We start from the raw sequence: 14,637 nt of genomic DNA on the forward strand, positions 1-14,637 counted from the left end.
ATAAGCAGATAAAGGAATATTAAAAGATTCAAGAATAGCACGTACCTAGGTGGTCATTGGTGATTTGTCTATTGATTTGGATACGAAGCACTGACTTGAAACATCCTCTTCGCAATTTTCTTCAAAGCTTGCGAACATAGCTCCATGAGTTGGATGCCTCATTGCTTCCTCATCAGATCCTGAAGACCAGATCTGATATGTTCCACCCTCTTCCTCATCAGACTCACCCTTCGCAACTAGTGACATTCCTTTTGTCTTTGCACACAACTCTTCAATCTTTTCCGAATAGTAAGCTTCATCTTTCACTTTGTTCTTTTTCTCCTCTTTCTTTCGCAACATACAATCAGCTGAGAAGTGATTCGCACCATTGTAGTAGTGACAGTAGATTCCAGTATCACCTTTCAGTTTCTTCACATCCTTCGCATTTTTTTGCTTTTCATCAACTTTTTCATTTTTCTTCTTCTCCTCTCCTCCAGCTTTTGTGACTCCACTCTTCGCATCATTTGCCTTTCCTTTTGGATTAAAAGACTTCTTGAAAAATTTCTTAACTCTGTTGCTTGAGTAGAATGCCACAGCTTCATCATCAGAGTTCATTAAGAAACCTTCATTGTCTGAACCATCTGTTTCATTAATTTCAACTTCTAATACCTTTGAAACAAGAGCCAAAGGTCCTCCTATACTTTGTTTAGATTCTTCATAAACTTCTGAAACTTCACTTTCATGTGTTTTCAGCTGATTGTAGAGATCATTCAAGCTGCTTGTATCAAAACTCTATTGATTCTTAATCATCATACTCACACTTCGCCATTCCTTGCGAAGGCCCATGATGAATGTTAAATTGAACTCCATGAGAGACCTAGTGATTCCATACCTATTGCAGCGATAGACAAGCTCATTTAGACGATCATAGTAACTTTCAAGAGTTTCAGCATCCTTTTGTCTGAATTCCTTCAGTTCAACAAGACATTGCTTCACAGAGTTGATCTTCGTCTTTTCGCTACCTTGATACTTCTCTTTCAGAGCGATCCAGATCTCCTTGGCTATTTTACAACTACGGATGTAATTGTAAACCACAAGAGGTAAAGCACCCCTTAGTTCCCTCATGCATCTCTTTTCATTCTTCTTCAGACGGTTTTGTTGTTCAGCAAGTTCAACATAAGTAGTAGATGATCCAACTGATTGAACATTAGCAGGAACTTGAACTGTTCCATTGATACAATTCCAAAGTTCTTCATCTATTCCATTCAGGTAATCCGCCATTCTATCAGCCCATTGATCATAGTATTCAGGGATTAACATCGGAATTTTGGTTGAAGAACCAAGCAAATGAGAGAAAGAAGTCATTGTATTCATGTTGAAGCTCGCCATTGATGAACACGAAAATTTCAGAAAGCTTGAAAAACTTGATGAATTTGAGAATTGATCAACTGAAATGATCACAAATTGCTAATCGATCACTCGACTAAACAATTCAAAGGCAGAATCGATTCAAATATGAAGATCAAATGTGATTTTCAAAACCAAAATGCACGGAAAATTTTGAGTAAAGTTACTACTCAAAAAGCAAATGATTCTAAAACGAAAATCAGATCGATGCAGTTTGAATCCTGCTCTGATACCAATTGAAGAGAATTGTTATCGAGATTATGAAAGAAATTATGATTGAATGATTGAAAAGTAAGAACACAACAAGTAAATATTAATCAGATCTTATATTGATGAAGACCGATTACAATGCTTTAAGTAGAAAGAATACTCGAGTTCAAAAGTTCTTTCTACTTCTATTCTCAGCCCCTATTTATAGGAAATCTGAGTGTACAAAAAATCTAATAAGTCTATTACAATACACTTCGCATAAAACTGTGACTTAGTAAAATAACTAATATGCGAAACTACAAAAGAAACAACCACTTCGACTTTTACAATACATAGACTCAACAGGTTATTCCTTCCCTTATAGATCTTGATGTAAACATTAAGATTAGTAAGTAATGTAGATTGTCATTAGTCACCAGGAGTATTAGACTAAATACTTAGTAATCAATTATACTAGGTCACATCAAAGGAAAAGTTAAAGTGTTAAGGCAAGGTTTTTCCCAAATTCCATGATTATATGCTATGTGAGCTATTTTTGTTATGTCTACTATATTTGTACAATATGATATGATTTTTACTTGATCTAATCGTATGTTATACTTAATAATATGATTGGGTAGTAAAGGGGTAGTGTGAAATAATAAAGGAGAGGTTGTGATAGAGTTGTCTAAGATAATGGTTGTGATAGGTTACTGAGAGGTGTGCAGAATAATAAGTTGTGACTTGTCGTGTTTATCCAAAGTACTACAATACTATTGTGCCTAACCAAAGTACTATTGTATTTCCGTGCTTAACTAAAGTACAATTGTGTTGTTGTTCTTGCCCAATGTACTATTGTACTGTCGTTATGTATCCAAAGTATTATTATATTGTCATGCCTAATCATTTAGGGAAATATACATGACGGTTGTCAATGATCCTTTAGAAAAGATCCCCGACATCATCAATCTAGGATTAGGAAGTGAGAATAATAGGAATGGGGAAAATAGGATGTTTAAGTGATGGAGATTATATAATTAAATATTAACATATTATGGGTTGAAAAGCCTATGTTCTCATCACGTTTCCCAACCTATCCCCCTCAGTTTCTTTGTATCACAAGTAGCGATACTAAGGTACTGATAGATAATGTAATTATCTACTGAGAGATTTAAAGTAGCTCATAGGATGCTAGAATATTGTTGTAAGGGCTATTTATGCTTATGCTTCTGTAGCAGTTATGACATTCGGAGTTCTAATAACCAACAAAAAACATTTTTTTTGGAAATACTTATAATGGGACAAATTTCGCATTTATAAAAATCACTTTGATTTAAAATGAGCATAAAAGATGTTTTAAAATGACAGTAAATATATGTGGATGTCACATCATCTTGTACAAGTTGTTCATTGTCGCATTGTTGTTCATTACTTATCACAATTATGTCTGGAATTTGAGATGAAAACTCCATCTTCTTGTTAGCACCCTGATCCTTGTTCCCTACTTAACTTCTATCACCTCCTCCCTGGTTACCCATGGAAGATTCTAGGGATGAGAATTTGGAACGGGGAACCGCTCGGGACCAATACCGGAACCGAAACCGGATAGAACCGATGGGGCCGGGACCGAGATGATATTCTTTTGGATTTTTGGAACCAAGAATCGGTAGGAGCCAGCAAAAACTGATAGAAACCTGCAAAAATTGGAACTGTATGTTGCTATTTCTTGAGGATCGGTTCCAACATTGAAGACATGACAAGAACCGGGAATCAGTAGAACCGGCCGTCCGATTCAGTTCTTAATTTCGGTCGACTGTGGTTCCTGGGCCAGATCCGGTTCGAGCCGGTTCCAGCCGGGTTGGTTCCTTTGCTCATCCATAGCAAATTCATTAAGGTTACATCTCTGATCATGATAAATTTAAGAGTTTTTCCTTCTTTTGTACACTACAGTCGATAACCTTTTACTCTTGTTACATATCCTAGAAATATGCACTTCATTTCCCTTGGCTCAAGCTTACCGTCATTCACACGAGCATATGTGGGGGATCCAAATATACATAAGTCAGAATAGTCAGAGGGTATCCCAGACCATATCTATCGAGTAGTCATCAACTCTATTGCAGTTGATGGTGATCTGTTAACCAGATAGCAAAAAATGTTAACTATTTCCATCCTGAATTGCTTTGATAAGTTAGCAAATATCCGCTTGCACCTAACACGCTGCATGAGTGTTTGGTTCATCCGTTCTGCCACTCTATTTTGTTGTGTTGTGTTCCGTACAATGTGGTGCCTCACTATACCTTCCACCTTGTAGAATTATCAGATGGAGCATTGTAGAACTCGAACTGATTGTCAGTCCTTAGAGTCTTGACCAGTTTCTAGTCCTTTCCTCAACCATGGTCTTCCACTCCTTGAATTTCCTAAAAACCTCATCTTTGGTCTTCAGAAAGTGCAACCAAACCTTCATTGAATAATCATTAATGAATGTCACAAAGTATGAGCATCCTCCTTGACACTTCACTGGGGCAGGACCCCATAGATCTGAGTGAATATATTCCAAGATTTCCTTGCTTGTGTGTTGATCGATATTGGACTTCACTTATCAATTCTTTTCCTTGACGCAAGCTTCACAAAGCTTAATCTTTCCAATAGCCTTTCCACCAAGTAGTCTTTGTTTACTTAGAATTGACATGCGCTTCTGACTCATGTGCCCCAACCTACGATCCCACAACTTAGTCTTTTTATTACCTTCATTCAAGGATTGGGAGATAGCCACATTTCCCATAACCGTAATGACTTTTAGGATATAAATCCCTTGACGATTCATCTTCCCTTTCATTATAACCAGTGAACGTTTGGTTACTTTAAGCAGGTCACCTCCGCCAGCATACCTCATCCCATTCTTAGCCAATGTGCCAAGTAAAATGAAATTCTTTTGAAGTTCTGGAATATGCGAGCAATCTAACTTTCTGACCATGCCATCATGCATCTTTATCTGCATCGTGACACTACCCATGATACTAATTACCCAATCATCAACCATCTTCACTATGTCATCCTACTCTTCGAAAGAGCAAAACCAGTCACAATTATATGTCATGTGATAGGATGCTCTAGAATCCAAGAACCAAGCATTTGCAAAACTAGATATACTAACAGTCAGTACATAACCATTGTCCCCTTCACGAGAACTTTCCTGAACCACAATAGTAGTGTTATTGATGCCCAATTCACTCTTGAACATCCCATTCTTCAATGGTGGACAATTTCACTTGAAGTTCCCCTTCTCCTTACAGTTCTAACATTTCGCATTTGATGAACCTTAAGACTTTGATTTTTAACGTGATCCCCCTCTGTTTCCTTCTTTTTTCTCTTCTATTCTTCCTCCGCCTGCGAACAAACTGGAACTAGACACTTCTTCTCCAACCGAAACATTTCTTTTCACTTCTTTGGACATTATAGAATCCTTCACATATTTCACAGTGATCGTTATCCTACCATAGAGAATGGTATCAACGAAATTCTTATATAAGTTCAGAAGAGAAAATATGAGGATGAGTACCTGATCTTCATCTTCAATCTTCATATCAACCCCATGTAGATCTAAGATGATGTGATTGAAGTTATCCAAATGATCTTTCACTTGGCTACTTTCAGACATTCTGACAGTGTACAACATTTGCTTCTGATACAACCTGTTCATCAAAGAGTTGTTATGGTACATGTCATAAAGTTTCTCGTAGATCCCAAAAGCAGTTGTTTGATCCACCACCTCCCTTATTATTTTACTTTTCAAAATCAACAAAATGTTCTTTGGCAATTTTCCTCTCTTTCTAATGCTGTTACACATCCTTGTTGAACCAGAAGAGCCTTCATCTTCACTTTCCACATAGTGACATCATTCAAACCATTGAACTTCTTCAAATCAAATTTGTGAGATGCCATATTCAATCAAAAGAACACCAACCACAGCTCTGATACCACTTGTTAGGAAGTAAAGCGGATAACTAGCAAAACCAAAAGCACACAAGACACAATATTTACATGGTTTGGTCAAGGTAACCTATGGCTACAGGCAGGAGGGGAGTATTTTTTATTTCAGAGTTCTCAAACAGAGTTTACAACAACAATTTCACAGAAATTATCCTATCACTCTAGAATTACAGGCTATTTAAAAGACTTAGCATATATCCCTATCAATACTTCAGGGATCAGACCTAAAAACCTAATGGGGCAATCCCATTGGCCGTTGAAAGGTGTCAACTAGTCATAATATGGCATGCAACATTTTTTGGAACTTTCATCTATGTCATGCAACCCATGAGTATCAACAACGCACATGATGGAGTATCATGATCGATAGTGGCACATCATGATGTATAGGTGGTGCATCATGAACAGTAGTGGCACTTCATCCATCTTGGTGGAGCATCAAGGTGTATTCTTTGAGAATCTTTAACTTCATAGCATCCTTGTACAATCTTAAGCATCATATATGAATTCATAGCATACAGCTTATCAAGGAACACAAGTGGTGCATCCTTTCAACAAAGAGTCTCATCACCATGAGAATGGTGCATCTTGTGCAAGAAATGGTACTTATTCTCCAGGGATGGCGCTTCCTCCTTATGAGTGGTGCTTCTAGACTCCAAGACGGTGCATCCTCTCCATAATGGCACATCCTACTCATGAATGGCATCTCATGTCACTTGGTGGAATATCTTGTCACTTGGTGGCATATTAAGTCACTTATTGGCATATGTTGGTGGCATATCAAGTCACTTGGTTGCATAGCAAGTCACTTGGTGGCATATCCTGTCACTTGGTGACATATCAAGTCACTTCATGTCATCTCCTGTTACTTTGGAATATCTTGTCCTTTGTTATGAGATTCATTCATTTGTCACATGCTCCATGAATCCTAAGTACTCCATTGAGTTCATAGTGCTCCGATGAACTCAAATGCTCCATGCGAACACTCCAAATGCTCAAGTCACATTTAACATAAGGAATAACCTGGTAGGATCATATCGGAGGTAGTGTCTTCTTGTTATACAGAGTATACTATTTGGAAATCCCACTTTAAATACCTTACTAAATCTAGCCTACACATCACTCTGGTAAGTGGATCGACTAGTATAATGACATGGAATCACTGATAAATCTTATTCATAGTTTCATAATAACGACTATGAACATAAATGTAAGTTACAATTGAAATAAAATAAGTGTAGCTTAACTTATAGAGATTTTCTTGACAAAGGTATGGAAAGTGAACTAGTTGAACACCGGCATGATAACTACTAATGTCAGGAACTCAGGGACCCCAGAGCTTCGTTGGAATCTTAGAAACTAAGGGAAAAATTGGGCAAAAGCTAACAGGAACACGGGAGAATGAGTTGGGAAGGTATGGGATTGTAATGAGAGGGTTGATGTATATATAGTGCCAAATCGGATGTGTGTGTTGTGCCCAGACCAGGAGCGTACCGCGCACTAGCCTGCTTGGCTCTCCTGCCTACGACATATGTCCCTTTCTGCGTGGCGGCTTCTAGAAGTCTGTGCACCACACCTTTTTGTGCGTGACACATTTGGGGAAACTTCAAATATTTGTATCTTCTTCATATGAACTCCGTTTTTGACGTTATTTATATGCATGTGTAGCTATTGACGAGGTCTACAACTTTGGTTTAGACTCTATCAGCTAATTCTCACTTTATTTTTAAAGCTATATTTTTAACAGACTTCGACTATTAAAGTCCATACAAAAATCATAACTCTTGCATACAACACCCGTTCTTGACTATCTTTATATCGACAGACTCCAATTAAAGATATATTCAACTCAAGGTTGGCTGCATTGTTGAGTGAGTAGCAACATTCGAATCCCAATTGCCATTTCTCAATTCGACTCCAAGTAATTCTCCAAGCCCTAGCCTAATAATGAAGCAAGTAAGGATTATTGTTACTTTGAAATTTTACCAATTTGTTTAATTTTTTCGAAATTGATATGTTTTTATCTTGACTTGGTGAAATTGCAATGTTTTTATTTATGTTAGTGAACTATTGCTAATTTTTGTTGAAAATGAATTTGTATGTATAGGTTTTTATGAAATTGAAATAGGTCTTTATATGATTGTTTGATTGTGTTACCTGTTTGGTCTTTGTATGATTGTGTTATTTGTTTAGGTTTACAGGAAATTGAAATTGTATGTACAAAATGTTAATTTACTAGTTTAGGCTTATATGAAATTGAAATTGTGTATAAAATGTTATATGAAATTGAAATTTTTTAGGTTTATATAAATGTGAAATATGTATGATTTTGTTACTTTTTTGGGTTGACATGAAATTGTATGTAAAATATGTAAAATATGTATGTTTGGGTTACTTGTTTAAGTTTATTAGTTTGAGTGCATGAAGTGATAAAGTACTTAATTGATAAAGTTAAAGTTTTTGTCTTTAAATTCAGGATGCTATATTAGAAATATGTATGCTTGCATTACTTATTTACGTTTGTATGAAATTGAATTATGTATAATACAAAACAAACTAATAAAAATATGTTGTCATTAAAAGTCTGATGCTATGATAGAAAAAACCAAAATAATATTTAAAAGTACATTGCTATAATTGGAAAAAAAAATAAAAAAAAAAAGAATAACATGCTATAAGTACTATAAATATGAAACAGATGTGAAAATAGAATGATTTAATAAGCAATGTAATAAAAGTACGTTTCTATAAACATAACTACAAAAGTTATTAATAACAACATACTTTTAAATTATGTTTGACCGGAAAAAAAATCGGCAACACCTACTATAAATTCCTGCGTCCAGCCTTCATTCAACTTTGGCTTAGATTGTTTTGGCTAACATTCAACTCATCTAAATTTCGATTTCTGTGCTAACACAGCTGGACTGTAACTTCGGGAAAATCATAACTTCCTCTTACGAAGTCAGATTTAGTAGTTCTTTATATGCATGCTCTCGATTTTACAATTATTATGACTTTCGTTTAGTTTACTTAGGTTAATAAGCCATCTATCGAAAATTCATATTTTTACGACGTGTGTAGCCGTTTCGGTTCAATCACAAACTTCAAAGAAGCATAACTTCTCCATACGAAGCCGGATTTCAGAGTTCTTTATATGTATAGAATCCTTGTCACATATATTATAACTTTGGTTAATATTATTTATCCTAAATAACTTATATCAAAAAGTCATTGAATCACTTATTGTATCTTAATTGTCTAGCCCGACTCTGCTGGCGTTGCACTGGACATGGACATGGTCCCACCAAGCTTTGGCTTCGACGTGAAGTTTGTAAGAGACAATCTTCACTTGAAGATCTTCTGCAATGTCTATAGTATTGAAGGATTTCTCGACCTCAATCAACCAATCAATGACGTCCTCTAGGTGAAGATTCCCATTGAAGTTAGGGATCGCAATCTTAATACAATTACTTGGCATGTAATCATTTTGTCTACCTCTTCTAAGCCGAATGTTGAAAATTTCTTCATCTTCATCATTGGACAAGTTATTCACTTGGGCTGCTCTTCCGTTGTTGACAAAAGGGCGACAACCTCCTCTAACACCACCACCATGGTTGTTTTAGTATTGTCTTTGATTCTCTCCGTTATTGCCAACCTAATAATATTCATGGCTATTACGACCACCTACGATCATTGCACATAGTTCTGTGAGTTGGGCAATGAGAGCATCAACTGCCTACCAAAGAACGTCAACCGTACGATCCCCACCATCACGCCTCGTTCCTGAGTTTAACAAAACAAAAGAAAAGAAGATAAAAGAAAGTCACGAGAGAAAAGAAGAGAAAGGAAAGGAAAACAAAATTTTCTTTTGTGTTTCCGAGTTGAAGAGAAGTGGAGGGAAAATGAATCATTTTCTTCTTTCTTTCCAAATCCTCCCAAATCGGAAGGAAAGTTATGAGAGAAAATGATCCTCTCATTTCCCTCCACTTCCTTCCATTTTCCTCCTTTAATGAAACTCGGGAACACAAATTTCTTTTATTTTCTTCTCATTTCCACTCATTTCCTTTCTTTTCTCTTGTTAAGTTGAACTCGGGAACGGGGTGTTAGGGTTTGGTTGTTGAACACCTTCAACATCATTCGCTATTAGGATGCAAACGTACTGTGATACCAACTAATGCAAAATGAAAGCAAACAATAAAGAGAAACTTATAGTATTTTATTACTGAAATTAAAGATGCCTATAAAAGCTTACAAGAACACTTTATAAATGGTGATACTTAATTTAGCATGTACAACCAAATTTGAAAAACTAAATTTGAAAATTAAATTAACCTTCCAAATAAGAAAGGGCATTTCAGATTTTATGGAAAACAGATATTCTATCATTAAAACAGGAATGAAATAAAAATACGAATTATTCAAAAATTTAGGAAAACAGATCTTTATGGGCCTAAAAAGTGGAATTTGACGGTCGAATGTAGGGTAGGTTGACTTTGTCGACCTAGTTTAACACTTTTGTATCCATTTGTCATTTGATATATTTTATATTTACAAACTTTTCCATTTACTTCACCGACCTACTTTTATATTTTGATTAAGATTATGTCTTACATGATTAACAACCCATAATAAACGTATATTTAAATAATTCATAATAATTGTAGAATCTTTGATTGTTAGAATTAAGCTTTTTACACGGTAACTGTTTTGAAAATTCCATAATAATTCTATGTTTAAACAATTCATAATAATTATCTGTCTAGACAATCCATAAATATTTTACTTGTTAGCTTTTTCAATCGTTAACTTTTTATTTTACTTTGATTGCTATAATTTAAATTTATAAAAAAAAACCTCTATTTAAACAATCCACAATAATAACACATACTACCTTTATGATTTTACTCGTTAATATTTTGCTCAAATAACTCCACTTATCACTGTTGGAGTGGGGGAAAAGAAAGCCTGATTGCTTGAATAATACACAATAAACATTCACATCATCCTTCCTTTTATAAATAACACATATAGTTTTTACTCCACTATTGATGTGGGATAGATATAGATAAACTTATAACCAATTAACTAGGTCCTGAAATTTTATCGACTATTTTGGTTCAACACTATAAAGTATGTCTTCAAAAAATTTCATGATACCTAAATTTTTTCTATAAAATTTATAATAAGATTTAAAAATTAAGGTGGTTCATGGGACCCCACCTAACGATGTAGTAAACTTCCCACTGGTCGGATTGATTTAATTTGTTTGTGCAATTTACTAAATCAAGTAATCTTTATCCATATATTTATGGTTAATCCATTACATAAGACAAAAAAAAAACATGGTTAAAAAATCTTTAGGTTTTCTGATCGCTTAAGGCGAACTTTTTGGTCTTAAATTTAAATCTTTATGGTGATCATGACTTCATTCTACATATTTTTCTGTATATAAGTTGCAATTTACCGTTATTAATCTTCCTATTGTTGGTTTTTGTAGCAGGGGACCAACAAGGTGGGTATACCACCGTGTACACGCTAAGAGATAGTAAGCGAGGTAATATTTTTTTATAGGTCAGGAGAACTACCTAATGAAAATATAAGTCCACTTTTGATCTATTTTCTCAAAATTATGCCATTTTACTTATTACGAAATTGCTAATCTTGTGGCACTTTAGATTTTTGGAAGTTATTTGGTAAACATGGTAAAATGGTAGGCGTTTTCATATTACAACGTATCAGAAAGATTGGAAAACGATTTAGATTTGTTAAGTTTTGAAAAGTGCAAAAATCTGGTTGTCCTTGCTCACACTCAATTTAATATATAGATCAAGAATTTAGTGGTGTTTACCGCAACCACATTTGCATAAATTGTTATAATGTGACATCTGTATTTTATCGTGGGCAAATAATTTTGTTTTCTTTATGCTCATTGAGGTATTCTTTAAGAGAATACTTTAGTGGAGAATTATCTCAAACTACTTTTTTTAAAGATAAAATCAATACTCAAGCATTTTTGATGAAACGTTTTGTTTTTTTTAAAATGACGGAAGCAATGAGTTGGAAATAGACCATTACATCAAAGTTGTAGCAGAAGTAGGGTTGGGAAGCCAAAAACTCCAACATAACTTAACTTTATAACACCTACTAGAAATCCAGAAAAAAAAAAAAAAAAAAAAAACCCTATAAACATCATCATAACACCTACTAGAAATCCAGAAAAAAAAAAAAAAACCCTATAAACATCATCAAAAAGAAACCATTTTTTAGGAGTGGCCGTTCTAAAAATAGTCGATTTCCTGAAATTCCAAATGCATTAAAAGCAAGTTATAACCACTGCATCGAAAGCCTTTCACTGGCCACTTCTCATAGAAACGGAGTCTGACCATGTAATAAGAGAATGAACTGACATGTGATCTGGAATCTGTATCCCCCACCAAATAGCAATATGTGTCCAAATCTCATACAACTCAGAGCACCCAAAAACACACATGCTCAATAGTCTCCAACCTACACGAACAAATAGGGTAAAGAATCGAATCTCCATAAAAGAACATTAAGCCTAATAGGAACCTGGTTGTTCCACCGAGTCTCACCAACTCCTGCGTACAGTAAGCTACCATTAATGAACCATCGAGCAGACACAACCAAGAAGTTATTAGAAACATCAATATTTCAACCCAACCTATCAGGAATCGACTACAGTTGTAAATCCTGAATAAGAGAAAGAATTGCATCCCATTAATCCTGCTCAACACCTCCTCTAGGACTACGTCTAAGAGTATCTATCTCCCAACCCATATCCATACGATTTTTGACAGTATCATTTCTAAAAGTGTCTAAGGCAAACACTCTATGAAAAGTAGTTGCAAAAGACACCTCTTCCATCCAAACATCATGCCAAAAAAAGTATAACTCCCATCACTAACCCTGATAGGACATAAGGAACGAATATCAAGACCTTTGTCCCATAACTAAATGAACATACGCATAACTCTAAGCCAAGGACCCGTGTCGGCTATCGTAGAGGGCAAAGACCTGCAACCGCCATCTGGACCATACAAAGATCGAACGAATCGAGCCCACAATAGATTAGGAGAATGATAAAATCTCTACCACCAACGAAATACATAGCCCTATTAAAGGAGAATAAACTACCCACACCTTATCCACCCTCCTCTCTACTAGCTAGAACTCGGTCTCATTGGACCCAGTGCATTCGTCTCTCATCCACATTTGCACCCTAAAAGAATTTAGCCCTCGGGGCCTCTAAGGAGGCAAGAACCAAAATGGGAACAAGAAAAATTGACATCAGATAGCTCCCTAACGAACCCAAAACAGACTTCACTAAGGTAAGGCGACCGCCAAAATAGAGGGTTTTGACTTTCAAACCCACCAATCTGGTCCGAAACCGATAAAAAACATGAGACCAAGCAGAAACACGAATCACAATGTAACCAACGGGAACACCAAGATGGATAAAAGGGAGATCAGCCGCAACACAACCAATCCTATCCACCACAACAAAAACATAGTTTTAAGAGACTCCGACACCAATCAATTTGCTTATCTGCAAATAGATGTTGAGACCCGAAGACATATAAAAACACCGAAGAATGTGAATAAGACGATTCACATTTTCAGGATTCCACGATGAAACAAGCATGACATCATCTGCATACATAAGATTTGAGATCTCAATCCCTGAAATAGTAATACCTCTAAAAACATTGGTCATCCGAGCTCGCTTCAAATCTACGTGAAGCCCCTCCATTGCCAAAACAAAAAGAAAAGGTGATAGGGGGTCTCCTTGTCTGAGACCACAATGAATTTGATATTCATCGGTAGGAGAACCATAAACCAAGACATAAGCCCTAGCAGACTTCAATAACTCCCTAATCTAACCACACCACTGAGAACCAAACCCCATGATCTACATCATCTCTAACAAATAATCTCATGAGAGAGAATCATAAGCCTTTTCGAAGTTTACTTTGAAAAGGAAGATAGGATTCCTAGACATCTTGCTCCAAGCAACCACCTCGTTAAGAAGAAATGGATCGTCCATGATTTGTTTGCCTTTGACAAAGGCAGACTGCTCCAAGGTAACCACACTATCAATAACCTCCACCAATATATTAGCAAAAAGTTTACCAATAATTTTATATTGGTAACCAATAAGACTAATAGGTCTATAGTCTTTCGTGCACTTCTGGTCTCTAATATTCGGGATAATGATTATAGAACGAAGCATTACACCCCTTTGGAACAGAAGAATGATGAAAAAAGTGCATGAAAAAAGCCTCAACATCATCTACCATAAGATCCCAATATCTCTTGAAGAAGCCAAATGTAAAACCATCTGAGCTCGGAGCTTTATTTGAGCCACAATCCCAAACCGCTTTTTTAATCTCCTCTTGGGTGAAAGGAGACTGCAATAATTGTATCTGAGAAGAGGATAAAGTACTAAAGTGCATGACATTTGTAGACGAACATCATCCCATATGCTGTGAAAAAAGAGACTGGTAGTAAGCATAAACTCCCCCTTTACCCGAATAGGGTTATCAGTCCAAGCTCCATCAATCAAGAGACCACAAATAGCAACTTGGCACCTTCTGCAATTAATAACTCTATGAAAGTAACATTAGTTCTCATCACCCTCTATGATCCACTAAATCTTAGCCTTTTAAGCGAGGTCCAACTGTGAAGAATGATCTAGATTTGAAATCTCCTTTAATAAAGAAACCCTTTTCAATCTTAATTTAGGTGAACCAACATCTAATATTAAGCACCTATCAATAAACTCAAACATCTCTTGAACATTTTTCTTCTTATTTGAAAGTTGATCCTTGTTAGTAGAGTTCCATACCCTGAGATTTTTTTTAAGAAGCTGTAATTTCTTCTTAAAAATAATCCAAGGGTTATCCGAACACATCCCCAGATCAGGGTTCAGCCAAGACTCGCGCACAACCTCATCAAATCCATCCATCAGAAATCAAGAATGGAATAACCAAAATGGGGTAGGACCATAATCCACCCGATGCTCCAACAAAAGAAAAGGACAGTGAT

This window comes from Lactuca serriola, chromosome 3 (genome assembly GCF_051521515.1).
Source record: "Lactuca serriola cultivar US96UC23 chromosome 3, Lser_US96UC23_V15, whole genome shotgun sequence".
NCBI classification, from domain to species: Eukaryota; Viridiplantae; Streptophyta; class Magnoliopsida; order Asterales; family Asteraceae; genus Lactuca; species Lactuca serriola.